Source organism: Bubalus bubalis, chromosome 8, assembly GCF_019923935.1.
Source record: "Bubalus bubalis isolate 160015118507 breed Murrah chromosome 8, NDDB_SH_1, whole genome shotgun sequence".
Classification (NCBI taxonomy): domain Eukaryota; kingdom Metazoa; phylum Chordata; class Mammalia; order Artiodactyla; family Bovidae; genus Bubalus; species Bubalus bubalis.
The window spans coordinates 73,124,136-73,140,149 of record NC_059164.1 but is presented as its reverse complement, the minus strand read 5'-3'; the positions used below and the strand labels follow the sequence as shown (position 1 = coordinate 73,140,149).

General features: G+C 39.0%; 1 long non-coding RNA gene and 1 pseudogene across 2 annotated transcripts in view; one reads left to right on the top strand and one right to left on the bottom strand.

Annotated features, from left to right (window-relative positions):
* The window catches only part of LOC123334765, a 180,615-nt gene that overhangs the window by 52,376 nt on the left and 112,225 nt on the right, over positions 1 to 16,014 (bottom strand). The window lies entirely within an intron of this gene.
* Positions 3,900 to 4,017, top strand: LOC112586713 (annotated as a pseudogene).

The window sequence follows — 16,014 nt, the reverse complement described above, 5'->3', positions numbered from 1 at the left end:
TAAAAGAATAAGGGAAAAACTTGGGGAAAAGCCCTAATGAGATAGAGATAAATAATTCAACTGATAGAAAGTTCAAAGTAATAGTAATAAGAATGCTAACTAAACACAGGAAAGAATAGACAAACCTAGTGACAATTTTAACAAAAACTAGAATATATGAAAAAGAATACAGTAATTGTAATAAAAATACACTAGAGGGAATTGTCAGGTCAGTTTTTCTTGTCTCATCATAGCAAAGAACTGCAACAACAGACTAGTTACAGCTCCAGCGGGCAGGATTTATTAAGCAGACAGAATGCAATACACTCTCATGATGTGAAAGCAGACTAAACCCTATAATAGTCGTCTCAACTCATTTGACTTCCCTCTTTATATTTTTTGTCTCTTCCTTTTGGCCATTTCTGGGTCTTGACTGGCTATTCCCCATGCAAATTGGGGCTTGTACCCATTACCAATCAGGGGAGGGGATGCAAATAGGGAGTATGTTCAAGGCCAATCAGGGAAGGGGGTGTGTTTGCGTGTGTTTTCACAGCAGAGGCTCTCATTCGGAGCTGCGGTTTTTCACAGGCTTGCTTTCTTTGTCTCCTTTGTGGGCTTTTTCTAGTTGCCACTTCCTCTAAGTGCCACTTTGGACTCCTTTTTCTTCTCTATCTAGTGAAATGAACAGCAGATTAGGTGATACAGAAGAATGCATGAGTGAAGTAAGCCAGAAAGAAAAACACCAATACAGTATACTAGCGCATATATATGGAATTTAGAAAGATGGTAATTATAACCCTGTGTACGAGACAGCAAAAGAGACACTGATGTATAGAACAATCTTATGGACTCTGTGGGAGAGGGAGAGGGTGGGAAGATTTGGGAGAATGGCATTGAAACATGTAAAATATCATGTATGAAATGAGTCGCCAGTCCAGGTTCGATGCACGATACTGGATGCTTGGGGCTGGTGCACTGGGACGACCCAGAGGGATGGTATGGGGAGGGAGGAGGGAGGAGGGTTCAGGATGGGGAACACATGTATACCTGTGGCGGATTCATTTTGATATTTGGCAAAACTAATACAATTATGTAAAATTTAAAAATAAAATAAAATAAAAATTAAAAAAAAAAAAAGAAGAAGAATGCATGAGTGATCTGGAAGATAGAATCCCTGAAATCAAATCACTCAATCAGAATATCAAAAAGAAGCAAGTTTTTAAAAATAAAAATAGTTTAAGGTACCTTTGAGACAACATCAAGGGTACTAAAATTTGCATTATAAGTGTCCCAGAAAGAGAAGAAACATTAAAAGGGTTAGAAAATATATCGGATGAAATCATGGCTGAAAGCTTACCCCAACCTGAAGAAGGAAACAGATGGCCAGAAAAATGAAGCACAGCAAGTCCAAAACGAGATTAACCCAGAGACAAAACCAAGAGGTATCATAAATAAATGGTAAACATCAAAGCACAGAGAATTCTAAAGACAACAAGAGAAAAACAGAGACACACACAAGGGAACCACTAAATGACTGACTGCTGATTTTTCTGCAGAAACTTTGCAGGCCGGCAGAGTGACATGATATATTTAAAATCCTGAAAGGGAAAAACCTACAATTTAAATATTCTACCCAGCAAGGTTATTATTCAGATTTGTTATTATTCAGATTTGGAGAAAGAAAGAGCTGCTAAGATAGACAAAAAGTGAAAGAATTCATCAATATTAATTCTAAGCTAATCTTATAAGAAGTGTTAAAAACTCTCCTTAAGTGAAAAAGAAAAGGCTACAACAAGAAAAAAAAAAAATTCGAAGGGAAAAATCCCACTAGCACTATGTTTTATTAAAATGATTTAAAAACTTTGGAAAATACTTAACATATAATCTTATTAAATTAAAAATAGTATATTATTGTAATTCAGTTCAGTTCAGTTCAGTCGTTCAGTCATGTCTGACTCTCCGCAACCCCATGAATCGCAGCACGCCAGGCCTCCCTGTCCATCACCAACTCCCGGAGTTCACCCAGACTCATGTCCATCGAGTCAGTGATACCATCCAGCCATCTCATCCTCTGTCGTCCCCTTCTCCCCTGCCCCCAATCCCTCCCAGCATCAGAGTCTTTTCCAATGAGTCAACTCTTCGCAAGAGGTGGCCAAAGTACTGGAGTTTCAGCTTTAGCATCATTCCTTCCAAAGAAATCCCAGGGCTGATCTCCTTCAGAATGGACTGGTTCAATCTCCTTGCAGTCCAAGGGACTCTCAAGAGTCTTCTCCAACACCACAGTTCAAAAGCATCAATTCTTCAGCACTCAGCCTTCTTCACAGTCCAACTCTCACAACCATACATGACCACAGGAAAAAACATAGCTTTGACTAGACGAACCTTTGTTGGCAAAGTAATGTCTCTGCTTTTGAACATGCTATCTAGGTTGGTCATAACTTTCCTTCCAAGGAGTAAGCGTCTTTTAATTTCATGGCTGCAGTCACCATCTGCAGTGATTTTGGAGCCTCAAAAAATAAAGTCTGACACTGTTTCCACTGTTTCCCCATCTATCTCCCATGAAGTGATGGGACCGGATACCATGATCTTCATTTTCTGAATGTTGAGCTTTAAACCAACTTTTTCCCTCTCCACTTTCATTTTCATCAAGAGGCTTTTGAGTTCCTCTTCACTTTCTGCCATAAGGCTGGTGTCATCTGCATATCTGAGGTTATTGATATTTCTCCCGGCAATCTTGATTCCAGCTTGTGCTTCTTCCAGCCCAGCGTTTCTCATGATGTACTCTGCATAGAAGTTAAATAAGCAGGGTGACAATATACAGCCTTGACGTACTCCTTTTCCTATTTGGAACCAGTCTGTTGTTCCATGTCCAGTTCTAACTGTTGCTTCCTGACCTGCATATAGATTTCTCAAAAGGCAGATCAGGTGGTCTGGTATTCCCATCTCTTTCAGAATTTTCCACAGTTTATTGTGATCCACACAGTCAAAGGCTTTGGCATAGTCAATAAAGCAGAAATAGATGTTTTTTCTGGAACTCTCTTGCTTTTTCCATGATCCAGCGGATGTTGGCAATTTGATCTCTGGTTCCTCTGCCTTTTCTAAAACCAGCTTGAACATCAGGAAGTTCACGGTTCACATATTGCTGAAGCCTGACTTGGAGAATTTTGAGCATTACTTTACTAGTGTGTGAAATGAGTTCAGTTGTGCAGTAGTTTGAGCATTCTTTGGCATTGCCTTTCTTTGGGATTGGAATGAAAACTGACCTTATCCAGTCCTGTGGCCACTGCTGAGTTTTCCAAATGTGCTGGCATATTGAGTGCAGCACTTTCACAGCATCATCTTTCAGGATTTGAAAGAGCTCAACTGGAATTCCATCACCTCCACTAGCTTTGTTCGTAGTGATGCTTTCTAAGGCCCACCTGACTTCACATTCCAGGATGTCTGGTTCTAGGTCAGTGATCACACCATCATGATTATCTGGGTCTTGAAGATCTTTTTTGTACAGTTCTGTGTATTCTTGCCATCTCGTCTTAATATCTTCTGCTTCTGTTGGGTCCATACCATTTCTGTCCTTTATCGAGCCCATCTTTGCATGAAATGTTCCCTTGGTATCTCTAAGTTTCTTGAAGACATCTCTAGTCTTTCCCATTCCATTGTTTTCCTCTATTTCTTTGCCTTAATCACTGAAGAATGCTTTCTTATCTCTTCTTGCTATTCTTTGGAACTCTGCATTCAGATTATATGAAACTAAATCCATGCAGAAAATAATGAAACAACTGTAGTTTAATCATGAAATAATACATAGAAATAATTTGAACACTAACACTTCAGGGAAACCATTCAATATCACAGTAATCCAAGTCTATGACCCAACCAGTGATGCTGAAGAAGCTGAAGTTGAACTGTTCTATGAAGACCTGGTCTCTGGCCATATCACCCTTAACGCTCCCAATCTCCTCTGATCTTGGAAGCTAAGCAGGTCGGGTTTGGTTAGTACTTGGATGGGAGACCGCCTGGGAATACCGGGTGCTGTAGGCTTTATTTTATTTTTTCTTTTGGGCTTTCCTGGTGGCTCAGAGGTTAAAGCATCTGCCTGCATTGCAGGAAACCTGGGTTCGATCCCTGGGTTGGGAAGATCCCCTGGAGAAGGAAATGGCAACCTACTCCAGTATTCTTGCCTGGAGAGTCCCATGGATGGAGGAGCCTGGTGGGCTACAGTCCACGGGGTTGCAAAGAGTTGGACACGACTGAGTGACTTCACTAAAGATCATCGAGAACCAACACCAAAAAAAAAAAAAAAAAAAAAAGATGCCCTTTTCATTAGAGGGGACTGGAAGGAAAAAGTAGGAACTCAAGAGATACCTGGAGTAACAGGCAAATTTGCCTTGGAGTAGAGAACGAAGCAGGGCAAAGGCTAATAGATTTTGCCAAGAGAACACACTGCTCAAAGGAAACACCCTCTTCTAACAACACAAAAGAAGGCTCTACATGTGGACATCACCAGATGGTCAATACCAAAATCAGATTGATTATATTCTTTGCAGCCAAAGGTAGAGAAGCTCTATACAGTCAGCAAAAACAAGACCTGGAGCTAACTGTGGCTCAGATAATGAAATCCATATTGCCAAATTTAGACTTAAATTGAGGAAAGTAGGGAAAACCACTAGACCATTCAGGAATGACCTAAATCAAATCCCTTACAATTATACAGTGGAAGTGACAAATAGATTCAAGGAATTAGATCTGATAGACAGAATGCCTGAAAATCTATGCACAGAGGTTCATGACATTGTACAGGAGACAGGGATCAAGACCATACCCAAGAAAAAGAAATGCAAAAAGACAAAATGGTGGTCTGAGAAGGCCTTACAAATACAAGATCTTCATGACTCAGATAATCACAATGGTGTGATCACTCATCTAGAGCCAGATATCCTGGAATGTGAAGTCAAGTAGGCCTTAGGAAGCATAACTACGAACAAAGATAGTGGAGGTGATGGAATTCCAGTTGAGCTCTTTCTAATCCTGAAAGATGATGCTGTGAAAGTGCTGCACTCAATATGTCAGGAAATTTGGATAACTCAGCATTGGCCACAGGACTGGAAAAGGTCAGGTTTCATTCCAATCCCAAAGAAAGTCAATGCCAAAGAATGCTCAAACTACTACACAATTGCACTCATCTCACACACTAGCAAAATAATGCTCAAAATTCTTGAAGCTAGGCTTCAATAGTACCTAAACCCTGAACTTCCAGATGCTTGAGCTGGATTTCAAAAAGGCAGAGGAACCAGAGATCAAATTGCCAACATCTGTTGGATCATCAAAAAAGCAAGAGAGTTCCAGAGAAACATCTAGTTATGCTTTATTGACTATGCCAAAGCCTTTGACTGTGTGGATCACAACAAACTGTGGAAAATTCTTTAAGAGATGGGACTACCAGACCACCTGACCTGCCTCCTGAGAAATCTGCATGCAGGTCAAGAGGCAACAGTTAGAACTGGACATGGAAGAATAGACTCGTTCCAAATTAGGAAAGGAGTACGTCAAGGCTGTATATTGTCACCCTGCTTATTTAACTTATATGCACTGTTTATCATGAGAAATGCTGGACTGGATGAAGCACAAGCTGGAATCAATATTGCCGCTAGAAATATCAATAACCTCAGATATGCAGATGACACCACCATTTGGCAGAAAGCAAAGAACTAAAGATCCTTCTGATGAAGGTGAAAGAGGAGAGTGAAAAAGCTGGCTTAAAACTCAACATTCAGAGAACTAGATCATGGCATCTAGTCCCATCACTTCATGGCAAATAGCTGGGGAAATAGGGAGAGAATTTATTTTGGGGGGCTCCAAAATCACTGCAGATGGTGACTTCAGCCATGAAATTAAAAGACTTGGAAGAAAAGTTATGACCAACCTAGACAGCATATTAAAAGGCAGAGACAATAGTTTGCCAAGAAATGTTCCTCTAGTCAAAGCTATGATTTTTCCAGTAGTCATATATGGATGTGAGAGTTGGACTATAAAGAATGCTGAGCACTGAAGAAGTGATGCTTCTGAACTATGGTGTTGGAGAAAACCCTTCAGAGTCCCTTGGACTGCAAGGAGATCCAACAGTCCATCCTAAAGGAAATCAGTCCTAAATATTCATTGGAAGGACTGATGCTAAAGCTGAAACTCCAGTACTTGTGGCCACCTGATGTGAAGAACTGACTCATTTGAAAAAACCCTGATGCTGGGAAAGATTTAGGGCAGGAGGAGAAGGGGGCGAGACAGAGATGAGATGATTGGATGGATCAACGATTCAATGGATATGAGTTTGAATAAACTCCAGGATTTGGTGATGGACAAGGAGGCCTGGTGTGCTGCAGTCTATGGGGTCACAAAGAGTTGGGCACAATTGAGCGACTAAACTGAACTGAACTCAAGAGAGGGGGGGAATTAAAATGTAGACACACATTAAAATATCAAGATTACAATGTAATAATATGGAGTAGCTTCGGAGTATTGAAGGTCAAATTTTGGAAATAGACTTGTTACATTGCTTCTCTGAGTTTTAATTCTACCAGGAGAGCAGCAAGGCTCTCAAAGCTGTTTTTTGGTGAGGGAGACTCTGACAAAACACTGAAATATATACACGACCATGTGTAAAACAGCTAGATAGTGGGAAGTTGCTGTAAAACACAGGGAGCTCAGCCCAGGGCTCTGTGCTTATATAGAAGTGTAGAGTGTTGGGGGATTGGTGGGAGGGAGACTCCAACAGGGAGGGGATACTATGGCTGATTCACATTGTTGCACAGCAGAAACCAACACAATACTGTAAAGCAACTATCCTCCAATTAAAGGTTTTTTAAAAAGCAAAATGCTATTTTACAGTTGCATAAATACAATTATTCCTTGAGAATATTCTGAAGCTACAAGTAAAGGAAAATGAGTAGCATTTATCAGTTGCAGGACAATGATTGCCTAATGGTGACAAATGGAAATGTGGAAAACTTTGGGCTACAAAGCTGATCTGGTCCGCAGGGCCTAGAGCAGAGCCAAATCAGGTGACAGACTCCACCATACAACTTGCTGCAATACTCTCCAGCACAGCTTGCTTTATACATAATATGTAGAGCCCTCCTTTCTTCTTCACCCCTAAACACAAGTGCCAAATATTATAATCTATACCTTCACAGAGGAAGAACAGGTTCTTTGACTTTCTGCCCACACTTCAGTTAAATACCAAAAGTTGTCAGAACACTCTTTAGTACAATGGTTTCTACTGCTGTATTCAGAGTCCCTGAAATGGAAACAAATCTTTTCTCTTAAAAAGGAAATTAAGAAGATAAAAATTGAGTTTAAAGTGGATTTAAAATTGAGGCACTTTAGAGATGTTTTTGTTATTTCAACTCTGTGAAATACAAAAGTGGAAGAAACATCAATAAAATTTAAAGGAACTATGAAATTGATTTGACTTCATTCAATCCTAAGTGGCAGCTTTAAGTAAGCCTTCCTCTTTCTTATAAATTATCTTGAGCAGAGCTCTTTATGAAATAACTTGCCATTTGCTGAAATCCTGCCTTGGTGTTTTACTCTGTTAGTATCTTCCATTAAGGTTGAGTCAATTACAGAGCACAGATGTTGTTTAAAATGTTTTGCTTCTTGCTGCCACAAAGTTCAAATGTCTGACAGAACTTTGTTTGGGTTGAGTGAGTTTTTGTCTTACGATGCTTCGAATTCTTGGAGAAGACTTTCGAAGCCCGTGATGCTCATCCTGACATCCCTCTTCAGGCTACAGCTGAGCAAGTAATAAATTAACTTCAGGGATTTTTCGCATGGTGTAGTATTTCTCTATCTAGTGGCACAAAGGAATTTCCCAGCACAAATTGTTCATTTTGCTTCAATCTGTAAAACTAAGAGAAACAGTAACTAAAGTGAATCTCTCAACTTACTACAGAGCTAACAATTTAATTTTTATTAGATTTTCATGCAGTTTACATTTAATTGCACAGGATTCTGTTGCTTTTGACATCTCTTTGGCTATAGTCTTTTTGACCAGAATATTTTATAGTATTCTGATCATATTTTCACATGCTGATTTCATGTGTTCTAGTGTATATCGTATTTCTATTTCCTCTCTGGATACTAACTTCAACATTTTAGAATGATCAACCAGTTATAAATCCTATCTGAGAGGAGACAAAGAAAATAATGAAGAAAAGTATCAATACACTTTATACTCTTGATTAGAGATGAACATTTCTACTGAGCCATAATCCCAAGTCAATTAACATTCCATTTCCATAAATGTGAACTAGAACAGTGAGAGCAGGGACACAAACTCCCGCACCTAGGGATTTCCCACAATTGGTCTATTTTGTGTACACTGGTCTCATTTGTGTACAAACTTAGTGTTCCTGTCAGCAATGGCTAGTTAGATTGTTATTCAATTAGCCTCATATGTAAGTATAAATTAATATGCCTGACAATTTCTAAAGGTAACATAGTGAAGCCCTTGACAAATATGATTTAAAAGTCTGTCTATGAATAAGATGTGATTTCAGGCCATTCTCCCTTCCCCTTGTTACTAGAGTACAGTGACAGCAGAGATTGTCCAGAAGAGCAAGAATAATCTATGTCACATAGACTCAACTTGAGAACACTGTATTTTCAAAGCAGATTTACTTTTCTGGTTCAGTTTAGTTGAGGTAAACAGTCAAATGTGTCGGTTTCCCCTTGGAGACTGAAACCTGAACTTTGTCGGATGCCAGGATAAATGAACCTTTTATTGCTGTTTCTGTGGATCACTGTCCACAGCACTGATGGGCTGTATTTGTTCTCAAATGAGAGCTAACTGTACAGTAGGGCTGTCCTAAATATATTAAACAATAATAATTTTTTATTAATCCCATTGTTCTTAATATACTGAACACTTTCAAAATGATTTCAGTTGACTCAATAGATTGGTGAGACCTTAAACTTGACCATTAAAAAAAATTTGAGAAATTTTTATTATTTATTAATGACCATAAAAATCATCTTTCTGTATAAAATGACACACTTTTCCCCTAAGAGTCATCCAAAGGAGGATTCTACTAATGATTATCAAAATGCATAGTGCGTTTTAAAATTTCATGTACTCTGAGATTATTATAATTTCCACTCTGTTTGCCAGCATTTAATTGTTTTGTTATATAAATGGAGGAATAGACTCGTCAGGTACACATCAGTCAAATCCCTAAGAATGTCATGATTTATTAGCTATTATCTTAGTCTTCAAAAGGAAGAAACACTGTTGCCTAGTACAGTACTCATGCCTCCCTTATTTCTCACAGATAAGTTCTGCTCCCTAAGCTATGCCATTCTGGATTCCCAACCTTCCCACTGAGAGTCAGCACCTAATTACATAGCAAAACTTCTTACTACCTCTGGACTGCAGCCACTAGCCATCACTTCTTTCTTCAAAGTTCAGATGTTTCACTTATTAAGGCATTCTTTACCATATCAATCAGATCAGATCAGATCAGTCGCTCAGTCGTGTCCGACTCTTTGCAACCCCATGAATCGCAGCACGCCAGGCCTCCCTGTCCATCACCAACTCCCGGAGTTCACTCAGACTCACGTCCTCAGAGTCAGTGATACCATCCAGCCATCTCATCCTCTGTCTTCCCCTTCTCCTCCTGCCCCCAATCCCTCCCAGCATCAGAGTCTTTTCCAATGAGTCAACTCTTCGCATGAGGTAGCCAAAGTACTGGAGTTTCAGCTTTACCATCATTCCTTCCAAATAACACCCAGGACCGATCTCCTTTAGAATGCACTGGTTGGATCTCCTTGCAGCCCAAGGGACTCTCCAGAGTCTTCTCCAACACCACAGTTCAAAAGCATCAATTCTTTGGTGCTCAGCCTTCTTCACAGTCCAACTCCCACATCCATACATGACCACAGGAAAAACCATAGCCTTGACTAGACGAACCTTGGTTGGCAAAGTAATGTCTCTGCTTTTGAATATGCTATCTAGGTTGGTCATAACTTTCCTTCTTATTGCCAAATTCAGACTGAAATTGAAGAAAGTAGGGAAAACCACTAGACCATTCAGGTATGACCTAAATAAAATCCCTTATGAATATACAGTGGAAGTGAGAAATAGATTTAAGGGCCTAGATCTGATAGATAGAGTGCCTGATGAACTATGGAATGAGGTTCGTGACATTGTACAGGAGACAGGGATCAAGACCATTCCCATGGAAAAGAAATGCAAAAAAGCAAAATGGCTGTCTGGGGAGGCCTTACAAATAGCTGTGAAAAGAAGAGAAGTGAAAAGCAAAGGAGAAAAGGAAAGATATAAACATCTGAATGCAGAGTTCCAAAGAATAGCAAGAAGAGATAAGAAAGCCTTCTTCAGCGATTAATGCAAAGAAATAGAGGAAAACAACAGAATAGGAAAGACTAGGGATCTCTTCAAGAAAATCAGAGATACCAAAGGAACATTTCATGCAAAGATGGGCTTGATAAAGACAGAAATGGTATGGACCTAACAGAAGCAGAAGATATTAAGAAGAGATGGCAAGAATACACAGAAGAACTGTACAAAAAAGATCTTCACGACCCAGATAATCACGATGGTGTGATCACTGACCTAGAGCCAGACATCCTGGAATGTGAAGTCAAGTTGGCCTTAGAAAGCATCACTACAAACAAAGCTAGTGGAGGTGATGGAATTCCAGTGGAGCTATTCCAAGTCCTGAAAGATGATGCTGTGAAAGTGCTGCACTCAATATGCCAGCACATTTGGAAAACTCAGCAGTGGCCACAGGACTGGAAAAGGTCAGTTTTCATTCCAATCCCAAAGAAAGGCAATGCCAAAGAATGCTCAAACTACCATATCAATAATAATTTTAAAATGTCTTCTGGGCTCATTTCATAGAAATAGAAAGATTGTTTTTTCCTAGGCATTACAGAATCAATTCATTCTAATTTTCCAACTCCTAAGGTTTCTGAGTCCTTCTTCATTAATCTGTCAAATAAATGTACAATATCTCAATCTCATTCACTGTCAACTGTTGTCATGCTCAGGCTTCAAGGAGCCATTCCATAAAATTATTAGGTAAATTTACAGCTATTTTTGCCAATATTTCATATCCTGAGTCATGGCTAAATACCCTCCTGAATAAATTCTCTTCTGCTTAGCTTTATCTTTTCATCTGCTGCTCTTTATGATCCATGACCACACATATGTGCTCAGTAGCTGGTGATTCATATTTTGAGGTGTCCTGGTTTACATTTATAGGATTGCTTTCCAGTCAATTTAGAATGTGCTGAAACCTGATTCTGGTTATTGGTCTGGAGGCAATAGGTGGTGATGGATTTCAGGAGAACAGTATTTTACTTGACATGTGCTTAGATGAGGTCTTCTCAGGATCTCCATGCAAAGGGGAAGCTATGGTAATTGGCAAGGGACTGTCTGTACTAGGCAGGAGGGGTAAGAAGAATTTGAAGAGTCTCAGGTTTACCCACTTGCATTTTCCCAATCTAATCAATTTTTCTATCATGATGCTAGCATTAACATCAAAAACCTTTAGAGGCTGCTAATTTAATATCCATGAAGATTTGATAACCTTATGATCGTATACCTAGACCTGAATTTGATCATAATCTGTGTCTATTTCATACTGGGATTTTTTTTTTTTTTTTCATTTGGGATCTTTTTAAATTGTAGAGAATCTCTGGGGTTTAGAACATTTTTATGTGTAGCACTAGAGCCAGACATCTGGAATGTGAAGTCAAGTGGGCCTTAGAAAGCATCACTATGAACAAAGCTAGTAGAGGTGATGGAATTCTAGTTGAGCTATTTCAAATCCTGAAAATGATGCTATGAAAGTGCTGTACTCAATATGCCAGCAAATTTGGAAAACTCAGCAGTGGCCACAGGACTGGAAAAGGTCAGTTTTCATTCCAATCCCAAAGAAAGGCAATGCCAAAGAATGCTCAAACTACCACACAATTGCACTCATCTCACACACTAGTAAAGTAATGCTCAAAATTCTCCAAGCCAGGCTTCAGCAATACGTGAACTGTGAACTTCCAGATGTTCAAGCTGGTTTTAGAAAAGGCAGAGGAAGCAGAGATCAAATTGCCAACATCCACTGGATCACGGGAAAAGCAACAAAGTTCAGGCTATGGTTTTTCCAGTGGTCATGTATGGATGTGAGAGTTGGACTGTGAAAAAAGCCGAGTGTTGAAGAATTGATGCTTTTGAACTGTGATGTTGGAGAAGACTCTTGAGAGTCCCTTGGACTGCAAGGAGATCCAACCAGTCCATTCTAAAGGAAATCAGTCCTGGGTGTTCATTGAAAGGACTGATGCTAAAGCTGAAATTCCAGTACTTTGGCCACCTCAAGTGAAAGGTTGACTCATTGGAAAAGACCCTGATGCTGGGAGGGACTGGGGACAGGAGGAGAAGGGGACAACAGAGGATGAGATGGCTGGATGGCATCACCGACTCGATGGACGTGAGTTTGAGTGAACTCTGGGAGTTGGTGATGGACAGGGAGGCCTAATGTGCTGTGATTCATGGGGTCGCAAAGAGTCGGACATGATTGAGCGACTGAACTGAACTGTTAAAAAATCTCATCAAAGTTTGAGGAATTCTCCAGTGAAACTATCTAGGGTCTAGAGATTTTTTTCTGGGGGAATGAATGATAGCTATATGAATTAAATTTACTCAATCATATTAAGTGAGTTATAGTAATTTGTGTAGTTTAATGAAAGACTTATTCAATCTAAGTTGTCAAATTTACATATATAGAACTTTTCATATCTTTAAAAAATTATTTATTTATTTTCGGCGGTGTGAGGTCTTCAGTGTTGCATGCAGGCTTTCTCTAGAAGTGATGAGCAGGAGCTACTCTTCACTGTGGTGCATGAGTTCTCATTGTGTTGGTTTCTTTGTTGAGGAGCTTAGGTTCTAAGTGCACAGGCTCCAGTAGTTGCAGCACTCGGGCTCAATAGCTGTGGCTCACAGGTTTTAGAGCACATGGGCTTAGCTGCTCTGGAGCAAGTGGACTTTTCTCAGATCAAGGATGGAACCCATATTCCTTGAATTGGCAGGTGGATACTTAAACACTGAACCACCAGGGAAGTCTTCATCTTTTTGATGAAATGGCAACCCACTCCAGTGTTCTTGCCTTGAGAATCCCAGGGATGGCAGAGCCTGGTGGGCTGTCATCTATGGGGTCACACAGGGCTGGACACAACTGAAGTGACTTAACAGTAGCAGTGATATCCTCTGTTTCAATCATAATATTGGTACACTGTGTTTCTCCTTCTCTTTTTTGTTCAGTCTTTCTAGACATTTGTCACTTTTATTGATTAAAAAAACCAGATCTTTGTTGTATTGGTTTTCTCTATTGTTTTTGGTTTTTAAATTAATTGACTTTTGCCCTTTATCATTTTTATATTTCTGCTAGGTTTACTTTTATTTTGCTCTTCTTCTCTATGTCCATGATGTAGAAGTTTAGATTATTTTCTAATTTACAATTTTTATATTTTGGACTGTAAGTTTCCTTGTCACTAATTGTGATGCAGCCCATAAATTTTGATATGTTATATTTTCCTTTATATGATGTATCTTTAATATTTTGTCTGGGACATTATCTTTTAATTGGAGATTATTTAGTAGTGTTTTGTTTAAATAAAAATGCTCATTAAATGAAATGTATTAAGCTGCAGATCCTGTGCTCTAGTAGAGACTAGACAATGGGACACTGAGTAATTTCACATAATATGATGATGATACTAGCTGGAATTAATCTGTTGCTAGATTATAATCCCATTAAAGTGTGATTTTGTAAACCACAGGTAAATAAATATTTTTCCAGTGGCTAGATCTGTGAGCCAGATGCTTGAACATCCACTTCATACTAAAGAAACATAATAGATATAGATAATGCATTAACTTCTGGATAAAAATTAATACCTTGTTTAGTTGGTCAGAAGTATGAGAAAAAATTACTGAAGTATTAAAGAAGGGAAAGTATGTGGATAAACCTATATAAATATGCAGAAAGACTTCAGATCTTTGTATCATGAGTAAATGACTACCAGAAAGCAGCCACCATAGAGTAAACTCTCAACAATCAGATGGACAGAAACTCTGGAAGTTACTCCCTGGCATTTTAGTGTGAATGGATCTGTGAACCGACTGATCATAGTGGCATACTTGGAAACTACGTATGAATCTAGCAACATGAGCTCCCTACCTACTGTGATGTAGCCACTGCCACTGATGAACACCCAGACCTCTAGCAGCAGAGATTGATGTTGAACCCTTGATTTGGTACAATTCCTCCATAAAGCCATATTAACGGGTGGCAGGCTGATTACACTGGACCATTTCCACCATGGTGGAGAGAACACCATTTCTTTACTACGCCAGTTACATACTCTCCATATAAACCTTTGTCTTTTCTATTTTCAGTGCTGGCACCCACACCTAAACCTAAGATTATACAAAATATCAGATTTTTTAAGTCATAATATTCTATAATACTGCTTTAGTTCAAGGAACATTAAATAAGAAAGATGTTATATTAACAGATACATGACCAAAAGATCTACTGGAGAAGCAACCAGATGGATAGATGCTTTGAGCTGTTTTTTGAAGATACAACTGTTGTATCAGCTTAGCTTGAAAATAAGATCTGAATATTATCTTCTAGGATGTGCTATATGATCTAAATCAATGACCTATATATGAATCTGTGTCTTGGACAGCTGGGCTAGATGAATCTAAAACCTATGGGTACAAGAGGAATGACTGACCTCTCTATCATAGTTAACAACCTTATTCATGGATTTTAATCTTTCTATTTCCAAATCTTCAATTTCACCTTGGATAAAGGCCTTGATTCTCTGTAAGGCACAGGGGAAGTACTTCCACCAGATAATACAATGAAGGTTTTACTCTGCTGATAGCTGAAACTATCACTTGATTACTTCTGGCTTCTCATGCAGAGATACTAGTAGACAAAAATGGAGTTACTTTACTAGAAATGGAAACTGACTTTGATTACCAGAGAGACCTATAGTTAAAACTATGCACTGGAGAAAGGAAAAGTAGATCAGGAACCCAGGTGATTCAATAGGACATCATTTGATATTTCCGTGACCACTATGATATTTGCCCAACTGAGAAACTAGACACTCAGTTTGAATTTAATATCTAGGTCATTTCAGCAAACAAGCAAACCAGATGAGAGAAAGTAATGCCAAAGGAAGAGAGAAATCTTGAATGGGTGGCGGAAGAGGGAGATGATAAAAATCAGTCTTGGTTCTAGGGCTCCATGCAACATTGTAGACTATAGTTTCATCTTGCTAAAGTTTGTTATTATCTTTAGAGATAGAACCTGTGCAGTCCCTGTTAGAAAAGGTACAAAGATATCCTATTCTCATATGAGAGCCAGATATCATTAGAATCTGCAAGATTATCTGAAAGCCACAAGAGATGGACTATACCAGAATTAGTTTGTCTGCCTCTTCAGAAATTGGCTTTTGTTTATTGGAGAATCCTGAGTGCTATTGCATGTATTTCCTCTCCAGACACTATGTAACATTAAGCAGCCTGCATAGGGTAAAGCCTGAAATTTGGCACAGAACCTGTTTCTATCATCAAAGAATGTGACACAACTCAGATTCTAAAGTATCATGAACTTCACCCTCGTGGTCTTTGTTCCCTTCTACCTCTTTATAACTCTTTGGAAGAGCTCATAGTAAGATACAATTGAGCTCATTTCACATACTAGCAAAATTATGCTCAAAATTCTTCAAGCTAGGCTTCAGCAATACATGAAACAAGAACTTCCAGATGTACAAGCTGGGTTTAGAAAAGACAGAGGAACCAGAGATCAAATGGCCAACATACATTGAATCATGGAGAAAGCAAAGGAGTTCCAGAAAAAAATATCTACTTCTACTTTATTGACTACGTGGAGCCTTTTACTGTGTGGATCACAACAAACTGTGCAAAATTCTTAAAGAGCTGGGAGTACC